General features: G+C 45.4%; 1 pseudogene; it reads right to left on the reverse strand.

Moving 5' to 3' along the window:
• Positions 1-314: 314 nt before the first annotated feature.
• Positions 315-494, reverse strand: LOC126537241 (U2 spliceosomal RNA; annotated as a pseudogene).
• Positions 495-25,281: the final 24,787 nt, after the last annotated feature.

Here is a 25,281-nt window from a genome sequence, read left to right on the forward strand (position 1 = left end):
CCGCTGGCCATCTCACTTCTCTCCCCGCTGCGCGCCAAAGTAATCGGCCAACAAGCAGCGGACTTCGCCACCTGCAGTGCCAGCCCCCGAGACCCGCCTATAGCGCCACCGAGTTGCCGTATTTCGAACCTCTTCCTCTCCTATACCTCGACTCCGCATGAGGTGTTCGAGAAGTTACCACGGAGGAGAGACGAGGACATAGACTCGAACGAGAAAGACGTGTGGCAAACGGCGCTGACTTCGGGATTGCGATATTTTACAATGAAGCTGTTTATGGCTACAGGCTTGCGGTCATTTTTCGTGCGTGTGTGCAAAAACCGTGACCCGATCCCGAAGATAGTGCAATACCGGGCCGACCCGCGGCGGAGGTGAAGCAGGCTTCAAGCACTCCGCCCACTTGTAAAAATAAGTTTAATATCTTGGGTACAAATACAACCCGTATCAGATATTAAGCTGATAAGAACAGATACTACACTTTGACCCGCGTCGGCCATGTCTACGTTCCCATTGCTCTCTGTTTGTCGGCGTTTCAAGCGCTTGCGTATCTACTTTTATTTCCTTCCGCTCTCCCTTGCTGGCGGTCCCGTCGTCCAGGCGAATGTATGTAAAGATCGCGGTAAATGAGTTCCTTATTCTGAGTTCGGTAAATGAGTTCGTAAATGATTACGAAATTCTGTGTCCCCTCTGTGTCATGTGGCAAACAGCTTCGCTGGTCATGCACCTTCACAGGCTGCAATGGTCATGATTTTCCTTCTTTTTGTGCGATGGCTAGGAGACCGCATGTTGCTGTCAGTGCCAGAAACTTCTTCACCCTTGCAGTTATTTTTTCTTCGTCTGTCGAGCGGTCTATTTTCCCAAAATGACACTGAAAAGGACTTGAACGAGCTGTCTTTTTCTCCACAAGTTCCGATAATACAAAGTGAAATCCAACCGTGATCGATCATGAGAGACAAGCTTGTGGCTGATACCGTGAGATCAGGCTGGATTTAAAGGCGACGCCTTTCTTGCCCACTCTGCCGGATTTGATATGGCTTTTGTCCGCTGCCGGGTCGGTCAGAATCTCGGCGGATGTATTTGTGGACTTGTATACGAGTGATATAGGTGCTACTTAGGGCAGGTAGTGACCACGGACCCGGATCGTGAGACTGAAATAACCAGAAGAATAAGAATGGGCTGGGGTGCGTTTAGCAGGCATTCTCAAATTATGAACAGCAAGTTGCCACTATCCCTCAAGAGGAAAGTGTATAACAGCTGTGTCTTACCATTACTCACCTACGGGGCAGAAACCTGGAGGCTTACGAAAAGGGTTCTGCTGAAATTGAGGACGACGCAACGAGCTATGGAAAGAAGAATGATAGGTGTAACGTTAAGGGATAAGAAAAGAGCAGATTGGGTGAGGGAACAAACGCGGGTAAATGACATCTTAGTTGAAATCAAGAAAAAGAAATGGGCATGGGCCGGACATGTAATGAGGAGGGAAGATAACCGATGGTCATTAAGGGTTACGGACTGGATTCCAAGGCAAGGGAAGCGTAGTAGGGGGAGGCAGAAAGTTAGGTGGGCGGATGAGATTAAGAAGTTTGCAGGGACAACATAGCCACAATTAGTACATGACCGAGGTAGCTAGAGAAGTATGGGAGAGGCCTTTGCCCTGCAGTGGGCGTAACTAGGATGATGATGATGATGATGATGACGACGACGACGACGACGACGACGATGATGATGATGATGATGATGATGATGATGATGATGATATATGTGTGCTGATAACGCCTTTATGCTGACCGATAAGATAAGCCAGATAAGCGCACCTCTGTGCTGCGTGGTAAAAAAAATCACACCTAATAGTTTAACAGATAATGTCGGCTTTAGGTATGCCTAAAGCACACCGACCTCTTATTGTAATAGCGCATTTTGTTCAACGGATCCGTTTGTTTACTGATATCATTTTCTACTTAGGTATTCGGTATATGCCACAGCGTTTGCGCCTATTCTTGGCAAATCCTCCAGAATGAGCACATGCCACGGTGGAACAAGAACTATCGAATACTTAAACGTACAGCTAGATAGGTGTAGTACTTTTCCGTGCGTACACCAGTCATCACCATTCTTTCCTCGGCAAACACCACACGTCGCTTTCATTCTCGAGAAATAGCCGCATAGACGTCTCACATCGTGCATCCGCCTAATGTGACGTTCGAATTTCTGCATAGCTTGTGAGCGGAGGAGCGCACAAAAGAAAAATTGCGTACGATTGGTCACTGGGACCTTCGTGGTGGGTAAACATAATCATCGCGAGCGATTACACTTCCCATTGTGCCTGCCGTTAGCTGTGTAGCAATTAACCTTCCACCGCAATAAAGCGTCGTGGCACATAGATTTCGACAAGTGCGTTAGACCTGCCTGATTTTTTAAATATCTGCCTTCCTCTTCCCTCCCCCCCCCATTTCCGCTGCCTCTATGCCATTCTGTATTCGTGAGCAATAAATGGACACTAAAGAGAAACACTTAATAAGTTTATGCAGATGAAATATTCTTTTCAGAATTATTTGTGTTAATTTCCCAACAGGAGTTTTATTACAAAAAAGAGAAAACGAAGTCCAAAATTTTATGTATTTCTTTTATTTCACTCCAAGAAGCACCAAGCAGTCGTTCCTGTTTCAATGAATTCATCATTCATTCGTGCGTCCGTCCCTTTGATCGACCAGGCAATATACCAATTAATCAGCCAATGGTTCAGTGACAATAGCCGATACTTCGTGCAAAACCTCGAGAGCAAGAGGGAAAAAAAATGACGCGTTTATTAAACGAGTCAATACAACAAGTCTTGCGCAAAGTGCATTTAGCTCAACCTTACCAAGGAGGAGGATCTGTAGCATAAACTGACCGTGCGATAGCAACGTACGTTCAAGCAAGAGAACAAAGAGAGACGTAACCATCGTTAAACGTAACGAGGTTGTGGACTCGTTAAAAGAAGAATAAAAAAGGAAGGTGCAGAAGAAAGATAATGCTCAGCAGGAGTACGACCTTCCGACTGATATCTTTTAAAGAAGCAGCGCCACATCTTGCTTACTGCAGGTCAAACCATAAAGCACCAAAGTAAGAACATTCGCGACACATAAAACTAGACACAAATCAGCGATAAAAAAACTATGCGCATGCTTTTCCTGAACTGTAGTCGTATGACGTGTGTGCTTCTTGAAGGGTGCGCCCGAAGAAAAAAAGAAAGAAAGATAAGTATAAACATAAAGGGGAAAGACAAGAAAAGTGCAGTGCATTGCGACTGAAGCACGTACTGCCCTGGTTTAGTCTAAACTGCGACGCAGCCAATTGAACCATACTGTAACGCCGGCCCCCGCAATTCTTCGGCTCGTACACTTCGAGCAGTTACCGCGAAAGCGAGGATACCGAACTGAAACGAGGAAACCTCGTAGAAGGAATTGCGGGAAGAATGCGCACCGAATACTTTTGCTGACACGCATTCCATTGCCCTGCCCTAGTTTGGAGTACCATGGCATAGGGATGGATAAAGATTGCGTAATATCATTGTCGTGTTTGCTCACCGTCTTTCCGAGACCCAGCCTTCAAGGATAACAAATAAACTTGAGAAGAAGCCTCGAAACCTAACGACGAGCGATGAAATAAACATTGATAGCCATTGCTATAAGAGCGAGGCAAGCTAGAGTATACAGTTTAAAAAAGCAAGCGCAGGAACTCTCTTAGAATGTCAAATTAATCTGGAAACACTGATGCTGAGAAACACATTACGTCCAATGCCTTGTCCTTCTTGTAAACGGCACGCTTCAACCTTGTTTGCTTGTCTTTGGGATATTAGCTTGCTTCGCTTTCCCCAGCAAATGCTATATAGTATATGCATGTTTGAAGATAGAACTTAATACTCACACTGCCTTCATTTTTAATGCAACGCATCCAACACCATTTTACGCGTAAATGCAAAGTCCGTCTCTTTCGAATTTTATTTTTCTTGCGCCGTCCGTTTCTTTTAGGGCCTTTCAGTCCGTCATCCCCTCTCTCACGCAAAGTAGCGTGTAGGCGACTATGGACCAGAATTCGCAGCGCATCTTGGGTGCGGCCATTTCTCCCCGGGGACCACAGGAACTGCGGGGAAGAATGAAAGAGCAAGCGCGACAACGCTCAGCCTGTTCTTGTTGCCACTGTAAAATAACTTACGCCATTAAAAGTGAATAAGGATGTAAATCTGTCTGTAAATCACCTCCTTACACACATAGAGTTTCTCGCTCTATTATCTAGAGCGTAATGCGGCGCTACTTCGCTGTTGTATGCGTGGGAATGCCGGTATATGGTGATTTCGGATTGGCATCGTCCTCGGAGTGCCAGGACACCTTGAACACGCGCCTGGCTAGCACCTTTCCGTCTGTCACAATGATTCATTTTCTACTAGAACAGCACGTAAGGAGTTGTTTTAGCTTCATTATAACACATGAACATGTTTTGTTCAACTATGAGGACTTGTGATTGGATGACGAATTAAATGAAACGTAAAAAGCAAAAAGTATCTGTGGGCCGCTAAAGTTGGAGGACAGACGACAAGGTTCGCAATCGCTTTGGAACAGTTTGTCGTCTGTTCTTGCTTTTCTTCGCTTGATTCTGCATTGCAGCTGAGTAAACTTCATTGAAAGATGTAATATGGGTGAATCAAAACCTTGTCTAAAGATTTTATTTTAGCAACACATTATCTGTGCAACCATTTCCACGTTTAGACGGAGCATCATACAACACCAGCCAACACAAGCCTCGTACACCCATATACCGGGTTTGTTCCAGTTCTGGCCAGCGTAGGAGACAGTCTACGTAGACAGCTAAGGTAGCTAAGGGGACAGCCGAGACAACATTGAAGTCATGTAATGGGACGCGTTTCGAACCATCTCGAAAACATGTGGACGAAGAAGACGATGATGATGATTTTATGGCATTCCCTTCGGAAAGGGGCGGTGAAAGATAGCCACCTAGCCTGCTTGATTTAATCAGGTATGCTATACATGTTTCCTTCTAGAATTTTCATGTACATCTCCTTAATCGTTTTTCCCTTTAAAATCTACATTGTACCGCTAGCCATGACCGCAAAAGACCCAGTCACATCAATCTCTTCCCTATTTTTTTTTTTCACCAATGCTCTAAACGTCTCTTGCTTATCTCGACTGCTGACCGGTTGACGCTTCCGTCCACTTTAAACCCAAGCACTTCTGGAAGGTGTACGTTAACTACAGTTCTCACTGAGTGAATCCCTTCGTATTCCATGATGATGTGCCGAGTGGTCTCCGAATTTTTGCTGCAGCATACACATGCTTCATACGTTTCGGAATATTTGCTCCGGTATGTTTTTGTCCTTAGGCAACTGGCTCGAGCTTCAAATAGCAAAGCATTGCCCTTTGTGTCATCGTACAGAGTTCCCTTTCTATTTTCTTTCTTCTCATTCTTCTAAATCCCCATGACCCTTCTTGTTTCCATTCTTTGCATCCAATTAACTGTCTCTGTTTTTCTCACTTTCTTTCTGATGACTCCTGGTTGTCTATTTAGAGTTTCAATTACCTTGTACATGGTTGCAAACGTTCTTGACCTCTTCCTCCATTCTTCATCCACGCTGTTCAAGTAGAGGTACTTGTGCACTTTAGCCGCCCATTTATTTTCATCCACGTTCCTATGTATTTCTTCAAAACTAGTTTTGCTCTTTGCTTCTCTGACTTCAAAAGAGGCTTAACCCATCTCACCCTGCACTGCCTCATTTGTGGTTTTATCACGATGAATGGATGGATGTATGGATGGATATTATTAGCGTCCCCTTTGGAACGGGGCGGCGGGTTGCGTCACCAAGCTCTTAGCAGCGTCCACGCTACTACGACGTGGACGCCACGTCGGGGCGACACGAGAAAGTTGAAAAACAAAACACACACACACACACACACAAACACACACACACACACACACACACACACACACACAACACACACACACACACACACACACACACACACACACACACACACACACACACACACACACACACACACACACACACACACACACACACACACACACACACACACACACACACACACACACACACACACACACACATTATTTCTGTATTTGAAGTCGTTGCGCCTGCAAAATTGTAAAAAAAAAAACATGATGTGACTTACATTAAGGGCGTAGAAAAGCGTGTCTACGTTTTCTTGTGCGCAGACGACCTTCCTTTCGGCTTTCCAATGTCCTGCTCAGCCGCCATCTTGTTTGAACAGGAAAGTAGCCTGCATCGTTTTTTACTTTGATTCTGTCTTCGCGAAGCTCTCTGCTTTGACGTCTTCGTGAGAATTGAAGCGAGGCTTAAGACGGCCCCTGCTTAACTGTCTATTTTGCCGTCTACGGCGAGTATTGTTGGATCACAGCCACCATCACTCTCGTGACGGCACATCGCTCGTTATAAAACTCCCATAGACGGTGGCGCCAGATTTACCTCTAGATAATGTAATGATAAACTCTGTGCTTAAACCCTTTTAGTGCAAGGGCGTGAGTTATAGACCAATTTACACCTTTTTTTTTACTATTAAGGATGTACATTATTTTACAGTGGGCTTGCCGCCAGTGCCCGATCGCCGTGGCTTTGTCGTCAGCTGTCCCGTCATTAAATTGGTGGCCCAAAACGGACTGCGCAGAATGCTGGTGACTGGGGTAGAGATTTGTGCGCGAAATCTAACCGGACGAGGAAGAGCAGCAGATTCCGGTCTATGCACACGACAACAGAAACATCTGCCTTTTATTGGGGAGCTTTGTCTTTCGCTCGCTTTCCCCCTCTCCGTTTCTCGCCGGAAGGATATGTTTTAGTTTATGATTAGGAGAAAAGTGGAAGTTCGGCAGATTATGTAGTGCGTAGGAGACATAACCGGTGGAATAATAGAGTAGCAAGGAAAGGGCAACGTGGGGGAGGGAGGTGAAAGAGGCAGCTGACATTTTTTTTTTTTTATTCAGAATCAGATAACTTTTTTATCGAGTTGCGAAAGCGTATTATAAGATGAAGGTGCAGAATGAGCTCAAGGAGCAAGAGAACAATGTTCTAATAGTATTTGCTGCCAGTTAGTAGAAAAATAAAGCAGTCAAAACAAATAACATTGTTATGCAGCACGGCAGAAAAAGAAAAAGTATTTGAGAAACATTAATACACAGCAATTGTTGAATAGTGCAAAGTAAGACCGATATAACGAAAACAAGAATATTAAATAACTCTGATAAAACAAAAGTGAAAATGCAAGACAATTGGGACTACTGTACCAGAAAAATAAAAATTTAACAAACAACAATGCACAGCAGGAAGAACTTCAAGTAGAATGTGACTTAGCGCAACTTATAACCAAGAATATATATCTGGCGAGGAAAAAAAATTAAATAATGTGTTATTTGTAATAATTGCTTAATTAAAATAATTTAGCTGAGTGATAAGCTCATGAAATATGTAGGCGCAGTGTTGGTTGAGCTGACGTAGGACAGAGGTTATTGGAGCGGGGCGAATTCGTCCTATGCGATAGGTTTAAATCCAACAACGCTGATGGTGATAATTGTGACAACGACAAAGAATTATTGTCGCCGATTTGCGCTTGCATCCCGACCTGACACATTGCCTGCAGGCGCAAGGAATGACAAGACATTTGCTGTTAATCGCATTTTTTTTTCCGAATGCGCATACGTTTCGACGAAGAATGAACCTTTCGAGCAACTGATCTTTACCCCTCTTCACTTTCCCTCGTTCACCTCAGTTCTTGTTGCTATTTTTCCTTTTTATACACCGTAATTACTAAAGTGACGATCTTCCACGTTTCCGTTGAGCATAATTTCGACAACCAACCGAAGCCATTGTCATCAAGAACCTATATCCAACCTGCCAACCTGTGAGCTTTAAAATTTGCAAAAATATTTGGGACACATTACCTCCTGTCGGGAGAAGGGAGGTTAACACGCATTCTTTTAAAGCTTGCTCTCACCACCCGCATTGTCGGATATGCACAGAAATTGTATTAACGATTATTTACCTTGAGACCCTTCCGACAAGCAGCAGCAAACTTGGAACAGCAGAAACTGACAGCATTGTTTTTATATCACAGTGAGTTTGTTTTTTTCAGAACCTTTGCTACCAGCAACGTTTCCGCCTGCTTCGCGAACTTATTTCAGTAAGCTTGCTCGAAGCAAGTGCTTTGTCATTTCGCGTTTCTAGCTGGCACAGCACGGCGGCAACGCATAGGCGATGTGCACAAACAAGTTTCTGCTTTTTGAACGGGCGCTTCTCATCTGCGTTTCCTTCCGCGGGAGCGCACGGAGCATGCGCCTCACCGATCCCGCTGCTGCTGCTGATTCTGCCGAATTGGAACCTCGCCCGTGGATCATCGACAACCTCGACACCAGGAACCATGGTGGAACATCGCCGTGGGAAGACCGTATAAAAAGCAAGCACCCTCGCAGGCAGCATCCAGTGGGCACGGCAGCAACTCATGGGCGGTGTGCTCAAACAAGTTTCTGCTATTTCAACAGGTTAGTTCGTACTTGTGCTATAACAGTGACAATCGCTTTGTCGTAGTGCTGCCGTGACTACATGTGTTGTTTTCTGCTCTTGCATCACTGTGTCTGCTGTTGTCGGGGGACGTTGAGACGAATTCTGGACCCGATTTAAAAGTTCTTGTGCAAAGGTTGGGTGAAGGCGAAACGGCAATTCAGGCTAACCTAAGCGGCCTACGCGAGAGACTTAAGGCCTTGGAAGACATTGTACAGCTTTGCAGCGAGCAAGCGGCAAGTCTTGCTGAACTAAAGAGACAACCGAGAGGCTGAATTCAGCTTTGGAAAAACATCTGGAAAAGCTTGTCGATCTAGATGATAGAATGCGGCGAAACAATCTAATTGTGCTTGGAATATGGGAGAGTGACAATGAAACCTCAGAACTTGAAAAAAAAATGTAGTTGTAGAAATTTTGAGGAAAAAGCTTGGTCTCGAAAATAATAGAGCGGATGCACAGAATCGGAAAGCCGCATAAAAACAAATCCGCGGAAAAAAACCTTGAGGCCTCGTCCAGTAATACTGAAGCATTATAATTATAGGGGAAAAGAAAACGTTTTTTCAAAACTGCGCAAAACTGAAAGGCAGTGGTATTTCTGCTGGCGACGACTATTGAAAAGTAACACTGAATCAGCGCAGGCTACTCTGTAAGTCCGCGTTGAAAGAAAAAGAAGGCTCGCGCGTGCGCCTGTATCGCGACAGGCTTACTGTAGATAACAATGTCTCAGTACGGGACTATTCCAAGAAGAGCCGTGTCCGGACACGGGAATTCCCGAAATCCAAACTGACCCACTCAAAGACTACACCGACAGATAGTGACGACTGAACCGATACCGTCTTCCAGGAAACGGACTTAAGACATAAACCTTAATGGTCGAAGCCTCGCGAATAAAGTCGGCGATATAGAATATGTGCATGTAGTTATTGTTAGCGAAACGTGGCTGCGGCCAGAAATACAAGACTGCGATTTGTTCATTATGCAAAAAAGAAGAGGTGAGGCGTGCAGACAGGACACAAGAGTAGAGAAGTGGACAACACGGAACGCCAACTATCAACTGAAGGGAGCACTGAGGCGAAAAAAGAAGGAAGACACAAAACTCATCTGCAGAAGCTCGGGTATGGTATCCCCACGTGTCAGTCGGGTACAAGTGCCGGTCTACGTGAGAGATAGACAAGCTTTGGTCTCTCACGTAGACCGGCACGGGTTAAGTTATACCTATCCTATCCCAGGAAAGCAAAGGAAAGTAAAAAATCGTGAAACCATGTCTAACCTTTCTGCACAGCTGCGAATAAAGCTTAGGCGAGCAAAATAAATAAATAAATAAATAAATATTACGAGGAAACACTTGCGAACTTCATGGTATCTTCTCCGCAAAAGTTTTGGCGTCACTTGTCGCAAACCACTCAAAGCCAATACACCATTGTTGTTAATGACGTAATCATAATCGACTGTTCGAAATTTGCGTCTCATCATAATAAGTTCTTCCCGTATGTCTTTTCAAATGTATCTAATTGTACTGCTCCAACTACAGTAACGTCGTTTTCACACGTCTCAGCTATGCCAGAAGTACGAATTAGCTATGAAGGAATACTATCGCAACTGCTAAACATTAAAGAACAATGATCTGTGAGTCCGGATGGAATTCCAAAAATGTGTTTTTGCGAAGATACGCTGAATGGGTTGCTCGATACTAGGAAATTATCTTTAATGCATCCTTGCAACAAGAACGGGTCCCAGACGACTGGCTTGTTTCAAAAGTTGCCCCGATACACAAAACCGGAGACAAGCAGGGTATTGAAAATAATTGACCAATTTCTTTAACCTGTGTCTCCTGCGAACTCTTCAAACATATGATACCGAAAGCAACTGATAAGTACCTAAATAATACGAAAGCACTACATTCGAACCAACATGGCTTTCGGCAAAAACTGTCAACTGTCACGCAGCTCGTTGAGACCATCCACGACTTTTCAAAAGAAATAGCTAACGAAAAAAGGTGATGCTATATGCCTTGATTTCTCAAAAGCTTTTGATAGGGTTCCTCATAATGAATTAATTATGAAATTGTAACAGCTTGCAATAATTAAGAATATAGTGGAATGGGTCAGGTCATATCCATCACGTATACGATGCAGTACGTGGACATAAACGGCTACCAGTCCGATCGTTTATTTGTAACTTCAGGCGTCACTCAAGGGTCTGTCCTTGGACCGGTATTATTTCTCGTTTATATTAATTATATTTGTTCTGATATAAACGAAAACGTTACTGTACGACTGTTCGCCGACGACTGTTTAATTTATCGAGAAATATGTAACCACAATAATCGAAACGTGTTCAGCGACGCACGGTCGTCTATTGAAAAATGGTGTGAAACTTGGAAAATTCGAGTAAATAAAGAAAAAGACTGTTGTTTCAGGTGTTACAAACAAGGTTAAGCATGTCCTAAATTTTGATTATCAACTAAGTTCCACTATACTAGCTACCATTAACAAACGTAAATACTTACGAATAACAATACCTGAAAACGTCAACTGGACGCAACATATCACTAATATTTGCTCTACCACTGAAAAGAAGTTATGGTTCTTACGTCGCAAATTAACAATTGCTCCAGCCCCCGTAAAGTTGACAGCGTATTTAACAATACTAAGGCCTACACTGGGATATGCAAGCATCATATGGGTCCCTTACCAAAAAGGATTAATTCATAACATTGAGCGGGTGCAAGGAAGGGCGGCTAGAGTTATTCTGTCAAGCTGCTCCCGTACTGAATCTGTAACAGAGATGCTGCAAGAACTAAATTTACCCCCCCCCCCCCCCTTTGGAACGCCGTCGCATACCCAGACTAAAATTTTTGTTGTTGCTTTCTCAAAATGTATTTAACATTGATGCAGCGCAGTACCTCATTCTGCGAAAAGTCCGAAGCCTACGAAGTGACCACTGCAGAAACTTTCTATAGACCCTCAATCTCGTGTGAACACATGTGCATACCATGTTTTCCCCAAAACCAGAAAAGACTGGAATAATTTACCGGGTGCTATATGTGATTCTCAAACTGTAGAACATTTTGAAACTAATGTTACAAAATCTCACGTAAGATTTAGAATGTAGTGTCGTGATGAATTTTCGGCTATACATTGCTGCTTTATGTTTGACATGACGGTTGTTATGCCAGATTTCGTATTGTAGTTATGCATAATGGCACGTCGTGATTTCTAATTCTATGTATTAGCTATGCATTGCTACTTTATGTAAGCTATGATGGGTTTTGTGTCAGATTTGTACCCCACACCTGTAACGGCCCAATCGGCCAGTTGTACCTGCAAACAAATAAATAAATAAATAAACAAATAAATAAATAAATGAATAAATAAATAGGGCGGCGGAAGTATCGCACAATTTATTCTTAATGCGCTGGCATTCTTAGGGTACTTCACGCAAACTCCGCGGGTAATATTTCTATCTGTGTCAGTACTTATGTATGTTTGTGCCTAACCGTTTTCCCGGCTATCTGAGTCACTGGGTGGTCCGTGGTTGAATCGGTAGCGCGTCAGGCTGCTATGCTGAGGTAGCAGAGTTCGAAACCAACAACCAACAATCCGACCAACATCGGTCAGCGAGTATGTGGCAATGTGCGCATACGTGGCGCTCTTCAACGAGCCTCTTTCACGCCGACATGGGTCCTCTAAAAGATGCGGGACCGGGTAGGCACCGCTGTTCGAAAAATAACTTTCGCGCAGCTACTTGGAGTACTGGGTATGTGCCACTCGATCTGTGAAGCTTGTTAGGGTTCGCAATATCGATGAACGATTAATCGATTAAAAGTATCCCGCAAGACGATTGATATTCATCGATGCCGGCCTTTCATTTAATCGACGGAGACCACGCGCGGACTTCGCGGCAGCGCCACTAGATGGCACACTGTGTCCCGAAAGAAGCGCGAGATAGGAGCCCGGTTTCCGGGTTCTCAGCTTTCGGAGCAGATGGAAGGACAACTGCTAGTGTTCACGGATGGTTCGGTCCTCCCGAGCTGGTCAACAGCAGCGGCGGGCACAGTTTCAGCCCTCGCCGGCCGCAGGCAGTGCCGGCTTCCTTTTGCAGCGAGCTCCGCTGCAGCTGCCCATCACGATAAAGTCCCTGTTACCAGAGCGGTAGCGCCCTCGGAATATACGAGACTTTGATGAACGTCGGCTACACCACCTGGACCACCGAGTAGCTAGAGGCGAGGCTCCCAAGCCGCTTCCAGAGAACGGCTTCTCCAGACGAGACGGTTACACACTCCTGCGCTTACGGACTGGCTGCGCCTGAACTGCGGCCCTGTACGCCATGGGCCGCGCCGCGCCACGTCACCTGCCTTGACTCGCCCGATGGTACCACAGTAAAGCCGGTGGTACCACACTAAGGCCGGTAGTACCGCAATAAGGCGCTGGCAGCAAGCAGGCAGTGCTAGAATGTGTCTTCTCCCGCCTAGAAGCATCACAGCCGTCGAGTTCTGATTTTCGATTCCGTAAGGAAACAAGCAAGTGGGTGAGGCCGTAATACTCAGCAATAAGTACAAGAGTAAAAATTGTTGCAATTGAATGTTTCAGAAAACGTTTCACACAACTGCATCCGCCATTCAAAGACTTCAGTCAACCTGTTCTTCTAAGAAAGAGAACGCATTCCCTCATGACGTGACTGCCAGCTACACATTTGTCTCTGTGTTTGCTGAAACGCTTTGAAGACACTGCTGTTTCGAGCACTTCAAGACTTCTTTTCACTGGAGGAACCGCCGACGGACAGACATAAGAACCACAAAATTATTTTTTTCTTTTTTTCGAGACAGGCACGAATGTCAGAGACCCATGGGCTTTCCCTAATAACAGACTTTCTATCTAACCTGTTAAAACTAACCTGCCGAGGATGACAAGGCCGCCCTTGACGAAGATAGGCTCTCCTATCAAAACGTCAGCCAGCCTTTCTGAGGCATCTTATCCTTGTTTATAACATTTATACTACAGCGCGGTACTCCATCTGTCAGCCCCCTTCTTAACCTTCAATATATATAAAAAAAGCATTTCTAGCATTTCTCCTTTAGTTATACCATTGTCCCTTTGCTGAGAGACTATATGCTTCTTTCCAAGAGCCGCCGGCGGCAGGTTTTAGAGTGCTCAAATTACCGGATTTGCACAATGGTATATGAAGAAGAAAAATAGGAAGGAGAAACAGAAAGTATCCTGGTTGGCTCGTCTTTGTGTCTCGTTCTGACAATTGCATATTTGCAGACTTTTGCAGTGCGGCGACGCCGCATTAAGAATTACTCTCTGGTAGCTTCTTTTCTATTTTCGTCCTTCTATTATTGCTAAAATTTATCAACTTCTTTTTTTTAATACAATGGCAGGAGACAGCGGCACATCTTATCTTTCCTCTAGCGTCGTTGTCTTTCATCCTATCGATTTATTACAGTTTTGTTGATCATTTCTCTTTTTAATTATAATCCGGTCCTTCTTCATTGTGCGACAAAACAGACACAGGGAAAGGATGACAACTTCGCTTGGAACCGGCGTGCACGACTACGCGGAAAGACGGCCCCGTTCGGACAAGCACAGTGTTGACGGCTGCTGCCGGCCGAAGCCCTCCGAAGCCCACGAGGCGCGTCGGCGCGCCTAATTAGGGACGACTTTGATGAACGCCGGCGGACCATGCGAGCGCAGCCGTCTTAGACGCACACGCGTCATCGATTATCTTTCCGGGAGCGAAGCCCAGCTAAGCCGAAGGCGGCAGCGACCAGTCGAGCTGCGTTTCGTTAGCAGCTTCCCAACTGATGTACACTGGAAGAGAAAGCAAGAAAGGCGGACTCGACAAAAGACGTCTCGTGATTTAAGATTTTTCGGACCCTGCGCACGGCTGCATGACAGCTGTGCGACCGGCGATGCGAACAGTGTTCGTGCCGTGTGCGACACAGAAGCAACGATAGCGGAGCGGAGTCGCTCGACTGCGAAACTTGCCCCCCCCCCCCCCTCCCCCGCACTCTCATCCCGTAGTAATAATAAAAAAAAATATGCTATCACTATTGCCAGCCAACTGTGATGCCGGACATTCTACATGGTAGCACCGAGATAAACCGAACGCAAAGCAAGTGAAGAACAGATGAACTGCAAAGCGATATTAATACGCTAAATGTCGTTCGTCTGGCGAAAGTTGTTCTACGAAGGGCTGTAATATGTCGGCAGCGGTGCCTGTAGAGACCTGTAGAGAGAGAGAGAGAATAAACTTTATACCCAACAGCACACGAGCGTATGTAGCTCCTCCGCTCTGCAGTGGGTGGTCTCCGCAGTCCAGGGATCCCGTGGCCTTAGTTGCCCTTCTCACTCGGTTGATCAGGTTGAGCTGGTGGCCCGTCGAGTCGGAGCTGGACAGCGCTGCCTCCCATTGCCGTCTAGTGGGGTGTGTTATGGGTGCGAGATCTGGTGTGCTAGCGCAAGCCCATACCACATGGTAAAGCGTTGCGTATTGATCGCAGTGCGGGTATTTATAGCAACGCAGCGCAGTGTGTATGGCGCAGTAGAGACTCAAGTGGGGATATGTGTTTGTTTAGAGTTTGCGCCATATTACGGCTTCCTCTCGCGACAGAGCATTATGAGGTGGCGGTGGCGGTGTTCTTCGTGAAAGGCGATAGTGTTGTGGGATGTGCGTGCAGGTTAATGCTATCGGCTCGGGGTGGAACTGCACGGCGTTATCCTCTCGCGGCTGCCGGTGTGCATGCGCTCGGGCGTAGGCGTGTGCCTGCTGATTGCTGCGTAAAGGATTCATGCCCCGGAGTCCGCACGATTTGTATGCATGGCGGGAGCTGGTGCGCTCCACTCAGAATGCGATGCGCGACGCTGGAAGTTTTGGCCCTAGAAAAATTTCACCTGTAGGGACGAAGGAACCCACGTAAGTAGGCTTTTGTCGTCTATCTACTTGTATAATATTGCGTTACAGTTCATGTGTTCTTCCTTTGGTTTGGGTTCAGTTTATCTCGAAAGTCGTGACCAATGGCAAGGAGCACTTGCGTTTGAAATGATTTGCGGTTTCAAAACTGGACCGCCAAAGTGAGGCAAACCATTCTTTTTGTCGACTTAGTGGCATATTGTGAGTTTTCCGCAAGACACTTTGAAGCATGCATGAGTGTTTAAATAGCGGAATTATCAAATTAAATCGTGCGGAAATATTAGGAAACAACGAATGTAACCAGAAATGATTCGAAGTAATCGGATTATATTCGAGAGTTTGCGCACGTATAGTATAACGTGCCCAACGACGCCTGAATGCACACATACACTAGTTCTGTGTATACGTGGTCCATTTACTTTCGATACCATGCTGTGTGTTCGCGTCTTTCTACCATGAAAAAAAAATTAAAAGAGGGTTCGTTGAGACTTGGCTTCTCCACACTCAACTTCTTTGTGGGATGAAGTCACGCCAGGGATTCCTAGGGACGCTCGAATAGCGAAAATTTTGAACTGAGTTTAATGCGAACATTTAAAAAAAAAATGCCCATTTCATTGTTGAAGGAAAAGACGGATGTTTTTCTGCTTATCGAGAAACACGTGAGATTTAAAGATGGCTTAAGTTTCATTATTTGTTTTCTTCTTCGAAGGCAATGCTGTTGGAAATCCTGTTTACCTGAAAGACCATGGACTATAACAAGGGGTATCTTTTTTCTACGGTAGGCAAGATTCAAAGATCGTAGGTAAGCTCGAACACTCAGCTCCAATTGAGTATTCGAACACATTCGATAGCTAATTCTAAAATCGAATGTTTCGATTAGAAACAAAAGAAAGCTTTTCTGATTCATATTCACATTTTTGAATATTCGCGCACACCTAATATCGAGGAAAAGACTACAAGAAAGATCGTTGCCTGCGTGGCCCCTAATATGTTTAATTTTCTTTAGTCTCTACAGTAATGACACATGTTCAGGGAACGGCTAGGTTTCTTCGATGAACCCGGGATGGTACGAAAGCATACATAGTCGTGTCTGAGTTTGCTGCCGCAATATTATCGAAGTATACTCAGAAATAAGAAAAACATGCGCAGCTTTCACTAGTACCACAAGGCTGGAGTCAATAGCGGAGCTTGGGATCACCTGGCTTTTACGTGGCTTGCCTAAGTTGTTTGTAGGGTTTCGCTCAGTTGTCTCTTCGGGCTTGACACTGGAAGTTTTCGAGCAGTCGCAGGCCAAGATCGCTTTCTCGGCGACGCCGAGCGTTCAAGGGCCGACTGTCGCGTTCCACTGAAACTCGGTATCCTCGACTCGGCGTCGTCTCTTCTCAGCCGCAGCTTCGGCGCGGTGTTCCGAATCATTTTGGCGGCGACGCATCGCTTCTCGCTTGGTAGTACGGCTAAGCGCTTCCTGCTAAGCCGCTTCTTCTTTGGGCGTCCGGACTTTCTTCGGTCTTCCCGTGGCAGCAGCACGTACGCACGGAGTAGAGGCGAGAGGCGCGACGCCGCGGCGGCTGTTCCGAGCTTTTACTCGGCTGTGACGTGGCTTGGTGCTCTCGCGGGTGGTTGCTAGGCAACGCGAGCCGGCGCACAGCTGGGCTGAGTTTTCTGGTAACGCTCCACGGCGGAACTAAAACCGTAACACCACAAAGCTCGAACACCGTTCCACGTCAAAGAAAACTGAAAGAACTTGCTCACACGTATTTCTGGTCACAGAGAGTAATTAGTATGAAGAAAAAAGCAAAATTATAATTCGGTAGAAACGACTTAGTATGATAATTACTTATTTAGCAAGTCATTTGCTGAACTATTCACAACTGAACACTCCCTCCAGAATATCAAGAAGGCTAGTATGGGCTGTACATTGGGTTTACAGCACAAAATGAGATTTTCCAGGCATCAAATCCAGCATATCAAAAATGAGACGTTGGGCTTTGTGGGGTTCAACAGCTCCGCTGCTAAAAATATATGTGTAGGTGCTACTGTTACGGTAGCATGGTGTGCGGGTAAATTTACTGCGCTTCATAAGTATCCTATGGCGCCCTCATTGCCCCGTAAAAACAATGACGTAAAAAAGTGTCTACATATGGTTTATTTATGGCTTTGACTTCATTTAGGCTAGGTTCGAGCTCGATGAGTAGTGCTGATGAAATATTGTGCTGAGGCTTTAAAGAAATCAGAAAAGAAATCTTTCGGCTTGTCGTTGCCGGACCTTAACACCATGAATTATCTTGAGCTCTCCTTTTTTTTCGATTACTGTTAATATTGCCTTTATTTTATCTATTGCATTGCATTCTACCAATTCACCTTCGGTGCCCGGAAATAGCTATGCTCCTAATCTTCTAATATATCGAGAAGCGACGGAGCGCTGGCAGTATTGCCATTTACATAATGTAAATGGTGATACCATCAACCACTTCCTCCGTCTTGATCGTCATTACGATTTATTGATTATTCGTTACGAGGGTCTGTTCAACAGACTGAATTGCAAACCGTCTTCTTTAGAGACAGCGATAATTTCAGCTTGCGCACTGGAAAATTGGGTACCGCCTTCCTGGCAAAAAAAAAAGAAGAAGAAAGAAGCTAAGATGAGGCGCAAGTAAACCGGCCAATCTCTTCGTTTCTATAAATATGCAAGATCACAGGTAAAATATAGCCTTTTATTGGGCCTCACTAGCATATTTCTTATAAACTCTAGACGGGTACTTACGAGAACGCTATCCTTAAGCAAGCGACAACAACATTCAAGTGCGCACGTCCGCGGACGAGCTACGCTTTACGTACCCATTAAAATGCACGAACGCGTTTTTAAACGAATATTTAAGTTAGGCTTAGGTTTACTTTTCCAAAACATGGTTGAGAACTGTCACAATTTAAATCGCGGAAACAGGCGACGAGCAGCAGCCACTAGCAAAGGACTTGTCAGCTAGAGACAGCAAGCTCTCCTATTTGGGCTTTTAGTTATCGTACGTGCCAAGCGAATCCTTGAATGCGCGCTCCAATTATGATAATTAATGAGGCCATTCGACGACAGTTCCCGTCGTTCAGGAGATGGGTGGAAAGCGTTGACGAAGCTCCGGAGTCCGTTTTGAAAGCAAACACAACTTTTCTTAGCAATATCAAAATAAATATACGAGTATTTGTCGTATGCTGCTGATGGCGATAACTTCTCACTTGGTTATTTCATTATATCAGATAAAACATAATACTTAAGAAAAAATTCCTGCAATTATTATAGTTAAGCAAAATAGTGGAACACATATCTACACAAAATGGCAGGAGTTTAGCCGCTAAAATAGATGCCCGAGAACCTTTCCCGAAGACGCACAAGTATCTGCTACAGGTAATCCACCGATTCTGAGCTCCCCAATTTAATGCGACAAACCTCGAGCAAACAAACGTGAAGCACGTGCCAATCGTCTCGAAAGGCTACTTGGCGCTGGCCCTAGAGAAGTATGCGTCCGATCGTTGCCTAATAAAGAAAAAAAGAAAAGAACTGATTGCGGCCTAATGGTTAAAGCATTCAGCGGTCGTGCTGGGAGACGAAGTTCGATCCCACCCGTCGGGCACCATCGCACGCAATTAGGCCACAATCACACGCATACTCCTCTCGTGCCAAGGTCAAGTAGCTCTTCGAGTTGATTGGCGCATACTTTACGTTACGTAGCACGTGTTCGAGAGAGAGAGAGAGAGAGAGAGAGCACGTGCGCGCGTACTAATTTCCTTCATGCCGAAGACGCATAAATCGCATGGGGGAATAACATTCAACCTTACCGCCCGGCTTTCGTGTCACAGTTCTCTCTACCTGCTCCTCCCCTCACTAATCTTCCCTCATGAAACGTCGCTTTCGTTGAAATGCAAACTCGTCCTTGCATTTCTTTTTTTTTGTTCTTTATTTCTTATCAGCTATTGGGCAGGACAGCAGCTTCAGTCAGCAAAGGACGGGAAGGTTCACAAGGAAAGTTTCAGCGTAGCAGACAGTTTAGAGCATGCCGGTACCACTGCTGGCGAATATCAAGAAACAAGTTGCCGAAGAAGGGTTTCCACTATACTTTCTTGCATGACTCAGCAGTAACCATTTCTCCGAGCAGGAGCGGTATTCCGCGGGCAAAAAATATGCACCTGCAATTCGAAAAAGGGAAAATCGAAAACGAAACTAACTAGACGAACCCGCGCCTCTGGGTTACAAATGGCCCAACTTCAGACTTGCAGCGCGAGAAATGTTCGGCTCTGCCTCGTTAGCATAACGTGTTGGATTTCTTCGGTGCATTTTTCAAGCTCTGCACGAAGTGTGTGGCAGGCTAATGAACAAGCTCGCCTCTTACTTCGTTTGAAAAGCTTCGTCTAGAGAGCACGGGCTGTAGTTTCTCCCCCATGTGAAGTGATGAAACTAAGTTTTTAGCTTGCGCACTAACTTGCAGGGCCTACGTATACCTGACTAAAATACCTGAAGCACTTTGGGGCGGCACGTGGTTTACAGAAGCTCTGAATAGTGCGTAATTAAGAAGTGAGGTCTTTTTAAGATATTTGTACCAGACTGTCACTGATTTGGTCGACTCCAGCAATGATAAGAAAGAGATAAATCTGGGAGAATTTAAATCACGCTCCTCGATTAAATACCTTGTAACTTTTCTTACGGAAACTTTCTTTGCTTAGCCTCCAGGCCCTCCTTCATGTTAAAAAAAAATCCTAATTGTTTCTTTTTTAATTTGTGCAAGGCGCAGCCTTTTTAACAATTGTGCTTTGACTGCTGGCTGACATCAACACTGCAATAAGAATATGCTTCGTAAAGTCAATCACTAGGAAAAAATAATTGTGAAACTTCCAGTTCAGCACGCAAATTGTGATGTGCGCGGAATTGCTGTGAACCTTGGTGGGCCAAAATTATCACTTTGTCTAGAACCAATTTGTTTCAGTTATTCGGAGAACAGGCACCTGGCATATTGAACGCCTGTTTTGTACTCTGTGTCAAAAGCCTCGTTCAAGCGTGCGTGTTAATGAGAGCAGCATTCCGGGCAAGTTGATAATCTAATACTGGCGAATGTGCGCTTGGTGTGTCGTCTTCTCTTACGTCCGTGTCGTTTTTTGTTGCGCAATATCATTTGAAGCTTGTGTCACATCAGAAGCGTGGCTCATTACGCCGGCTGGTACATTCCATGAAACGTGAAATAAACAGAGCGCTTGTGTTTGTTATACACTCCATACTTCGTCTTATTTTCCTCTGCCCTCTTTCTTCAACACTCTTGCAACTAATGTTCTTTCTATGCCCTCCTTTCTCTTCGTTTATTGCAGGTTCGAACATGTCTGGCCCAACAGACAGACATACCTGGGAATTCTGAACATAGCCACTTTCGGTCATCTGTTGAAGATCACCGCAACGCACCAACGTAACTCCATTGGCAGGAAATAACAAAATGATATTTCAAAAGCTCGGCCGAATTTTAAAAGCTTTCAGTAAATATCGTCGAGAAGGTACTCCCTTCAAATAACATACGCACTGCAGCTCTTGGATGTTACTACCCTGTTGCTTTATACGGATGTAGCAGTGTTTCAATCCATAGCAAAACGCTAGCTGCTGCAACGCGGTAACGAAGTTGCGACTAGGCACCGCACGTGCCTATGTCGTTAAAGTAAGTACCTTCTCGACGTTACTAACGGAAAGTTGTTGAAATTCAGCCAGTCTTTTGAAATATATCACTTTCTTGAAAACGCTGCTCATCGAGTTATGCTGGTGCATTGCGGTGAAGTTCAAGAGGTGGCCAAAGGGGGCAACGTTCAAAATTCCTGAACGTTGTTGCTAAACCACAGTGCTCGTTATTACCACCAAATCCAATTTACGCTGACTCTGCGCGTGAATCAAACCAAGATGGTGATTCTGACTGGCATTATCGGTGGCTGCGTATTAAATTTCATTAAAAAGGACGAAATACTCGCTAGTGTGCGAAACAGGTGCTGCTACGAGAGAGCTTGCATGAAAGCTACTTCAAACCCACATGTCCTGTTTTGCAGCCTCACTTTTTCTTGTTAGTTTCCAACGTATAAATTTGCATGAACGTCGAACGTCCGGCAGCAAACCGGGGCTTGCATCTGGTCGACCTCCCTTCCTTTCCTGTCTTCTCTCTCCTGCTTCAATATCCACGAGCATGCAATAACCGCGGCTCAAATGACCCAGTATATTGCGAGAACACGGTGGATGCTCGGCATCGTTCGCCAGTGAGGCGTTTTATACGCCACTCGTTTTCGCAACGCGCAGCCTGTGTACATTCGAGCGAGGCTTGTTCAGCGTTGTCCTAAAGTTTAATGGATGTTTCCAGGTCGTTTGATCTAAATGGCATCCACTTTTGCGGCAACTTCCGAGAGACCACTGAAGAGTCCGTAAACGAAAGCTTTAAATTCATAAAAAAAAATACAGCTGCCATGCTGTGACGGTGTATGGTTTAATGTTTACTGCCGGAGCCGCGACCTAGCGAAGCGACATTATCGCTAATGGGACTTTTTTTTTCTTTTACTTTTCTGCCGCATCTTTCCACCACCATATGGGTCGACTCTGGGACAAACCGGTCACAGAGAAAATTATTCTGTCTACGTGAAAGCGGTTTCTTTTTGTTTTTCGGCCCTATTTTTTATTTCTTCTGCCTTCCCGAGGCCAGGACTTGCACGTCCCCTAAATTGTCGCATCATTCACGTGCAACGTTACACCTCGCATCGTACGCGACCGTCAAATTTGACGCAGCCCACAACCGAAGTCTTACAGGGGACACTGCCGTCGAGGAAATGCCTTTCCAGCGTAATATATAACGCCCACATGATTTCGCAGTCGAAGCCAATACTTGTATAATTAAACGAACAGGCGCGCCTGAGTTGCGTAGCGAGACGACAGGTAATGGCGCGAGTGAGCAGCCGCACGGTAGTGCAGAAAAACCAGGACCCGGAGATAAAAGAAGTTGCGTCATATTGACCTGAGCCTGCATTTCGGCGCCCGTTTAAGCGATATACGCGACCTTCTCGGCCTTTCGTGTAAGAGGATCTCAGCCATCGGGTTTCACTGTGATTGTCTCTCTATCTCTCACTCTCACTTGCTCGTTCTTCTGAAAAAAAAATAAGAAGAAGAAGAAGAAGAAGAACGCTGCTACGCTGAGTGGAGAGGGTTGCTCTATAGCCTGTCCATATATTACGCCTTCCCAGTGTTTGCACCAGCGCCCCCTTAGTGAAACCAGCTTATGAATCCAGGGCGTAGGAGCGAACACGAATAAGTCACGGATGCTTTCCACTTGCTGTCAGGAAAGGAAGTAGCGGCGCTGGCTTCGTAAGTGCTTACTTGAACACCGGCTCCTGTTCAACGCTGCACGGGCGCTCCCCAGTTGATTTTGCTTCCATCTAACATAGCCATATTGAAAATTTTCTTGGAGGTGCTGTGTAGGAAGGAATGAGCTGTCGCGAAGCAGTACCGCTTCCAGCTTTGTGGGCTCCTCTTTTCGCGGATTTGTCACGTCCGCATTGACGTTCTTGCGAACTTTGCCGCGCTTAGCTTGTCATTGTTCGTGTTCGTGTGCGTGCGTGTGCGTGTATGTGTGTGCGTGTGTGGTGCGTGTGTGTATGTACGTGCGTCCCAAGTAATCATCAGTCAATCAATCAAGTGAACGGTGTGGCGTACGCAAAGACAAAAGCAAAATTACGATATATTTACTAAAGCGCTAGGTAATATAGCACCAGCGGCACGGATTTTCCTTTTTCTTTCTTTCTCGTTTTTTTTTTTTTTTTTTTGCACGGTACGACGAGGGCGCTTCTAGGATTTTCATAAAGCACCTAAGGGCTTGTGCAGCTTGTAACGCGTAAGCGTCGTTAGTGGTCTACTTGACTTCCTTCAATCATCAGCCTGTAGACAAAAGGGGTCGTTTGACGAACATTAGAAGAAATGTAGTATATCAGAAATACATGGGCACGACACAGCAACAAAAGATGGAACAAGGCAACGCCAGACATGGGGCGCTATAACCTATAGCTATGCCAAACCGTTTCTATTCCATTTCAGCAATCAACCCTCCACGACTGACCAAAATTTTTTCAGGCCAACCACATCTCGCCTGTCTGTCACGCGAATTCACGAAAACCGCGAAAGCTCCTTGTCTGATACAACGTATACCCACTGATTATGCATGATTAGACCGAACAAAAGACAAATAAGTGTTTCCGATTCGACATTTTTCTCTCTTTTTTTTGCCATTAGCCCACCGCTATTGGTCAAAAGATTTCGGGCTGCACCCATTTCGACTGTCCGTCATGCGACGGCAAAAAAACTGCGTTAGCTCACGCATGTCATGACCTGTTCGCATTGGAGATGCATTAGTATGCCGAATAAAATAGATTGTTTAGGGGGCTGGGCGGGGGGGGGGGGGGGGGGGGGGTGGAATAGCCAGAGACTGCCCCGTTCCGAAAAGAATGTAAGATGTCTGCCAACCAATCATTCGGACACTGAATACTCGGAGCTGCCGGCGGTGTCGACGAAATGATTTGCCTATATTAAACATTTTTGCGTTCCAGTATAATGTTGTCAAGCCATTTCGGCACGTTTGCGACATTGCTCTGCCATCTCTTCTTCCCTGAGGATTTGTTTTAGCGGCATTTTTAGCCTTCCATTGCCCGCCGCCGAGACTTTTCGACCATTCACCGAAAGCTGTGAGAAGGGAAGCGGACCAATCGCAGACGCCGGCAACACCCTCCTAATCCGGTTACCTCCTCTCAGTGCTCTATAGCTCAGCCCTACCGAAAGATTCGCCACTGTTGCGTGCTCCTGGTCTCTCGTCAGTCAATTCGATGAGAAAAACATGTCAAGCTGGCAACGCTATTAGTTTTGAACGCAACCAAAAATGACCTTCTGCAAACGAGCAAAGCGTATAATTGGTTGGATCAAATAACACTGCGGGTCACCGCCCGATGCTCGCGTCGGCGGTTGCGTAAATATGACGTCAGGAGTTTAGAATAATAACAGATTGTAATAGTTTTACGTTAAAGAATCCCCGTCCTGTTCACATAGTAATTTCCTCCTTCAATTGCTTTGTTCGTTTATTTCCTGTTTGCTTACGCACCAATAGATAGCGAGCATCAGTGTCGGTATTAACATTCACGCCACCGCCTTCTTTAAAAACACAATCCCGCCTACTAGTACTTGTTTTTCACTGTTCTCAATTGCAGAGTTGCTAACAAAAAGACGCGCGGGGAAGCTTTCCCGAGTGCGTATTTTAGTTTCCCATCCAGCGGCAGGTAAGCGTCATCAAGCACAGTGAATTGATTTTTTCTTCTTTTTATCTGAAACCAGCTTCTTCAGGGTGTATGTATAATCACAGGTGCTGATCTCGAAATGTTCTTGAATCCACATAGTTGCTTACAACAGCTGTGTATACACTTTTCCCGAAGGCAAGCTTTATAATACTACGTTGCCTTATCTTATGTGGTAGTGCGCCTTCTCACAGTGGCAGGCGGTATCGGACAAAGCACACTGCTGTTTATCTCACGCTTACCTGACCTTGCGCCCGTTTCCTCCGCCGGATCAATATTCTTCTATGGAATCATTCCGGCGGCGTCCACGCTGCTGCTCCTCTGGCGCGCCTTTGCAGTATCTGCAGTTTGTTTGCTTTGTTTACTTGCTTCCTTCGTTTGTGTTTGTTCCCGCTTGCCTCGTCTGTATCTTCCGTTTGCCGGCTGATATTCGCCTCGAGCAAACAAGTCGGCACTGT

This window comes from Dermacentor andersoni, chromosome 4, assembly GCF_023375885.2.
Source record: "Dermacentor andersoni chromosome 4, qqDerAnde1_hic_scaffold, whole genome shotgun sequence".
Lineage (NCBI taxonomy): Eukaryota > Metazoa > Arthropoda > Arachnida > Ixodida > Ixodidae > Dermacentor > Dermacentor andersoni.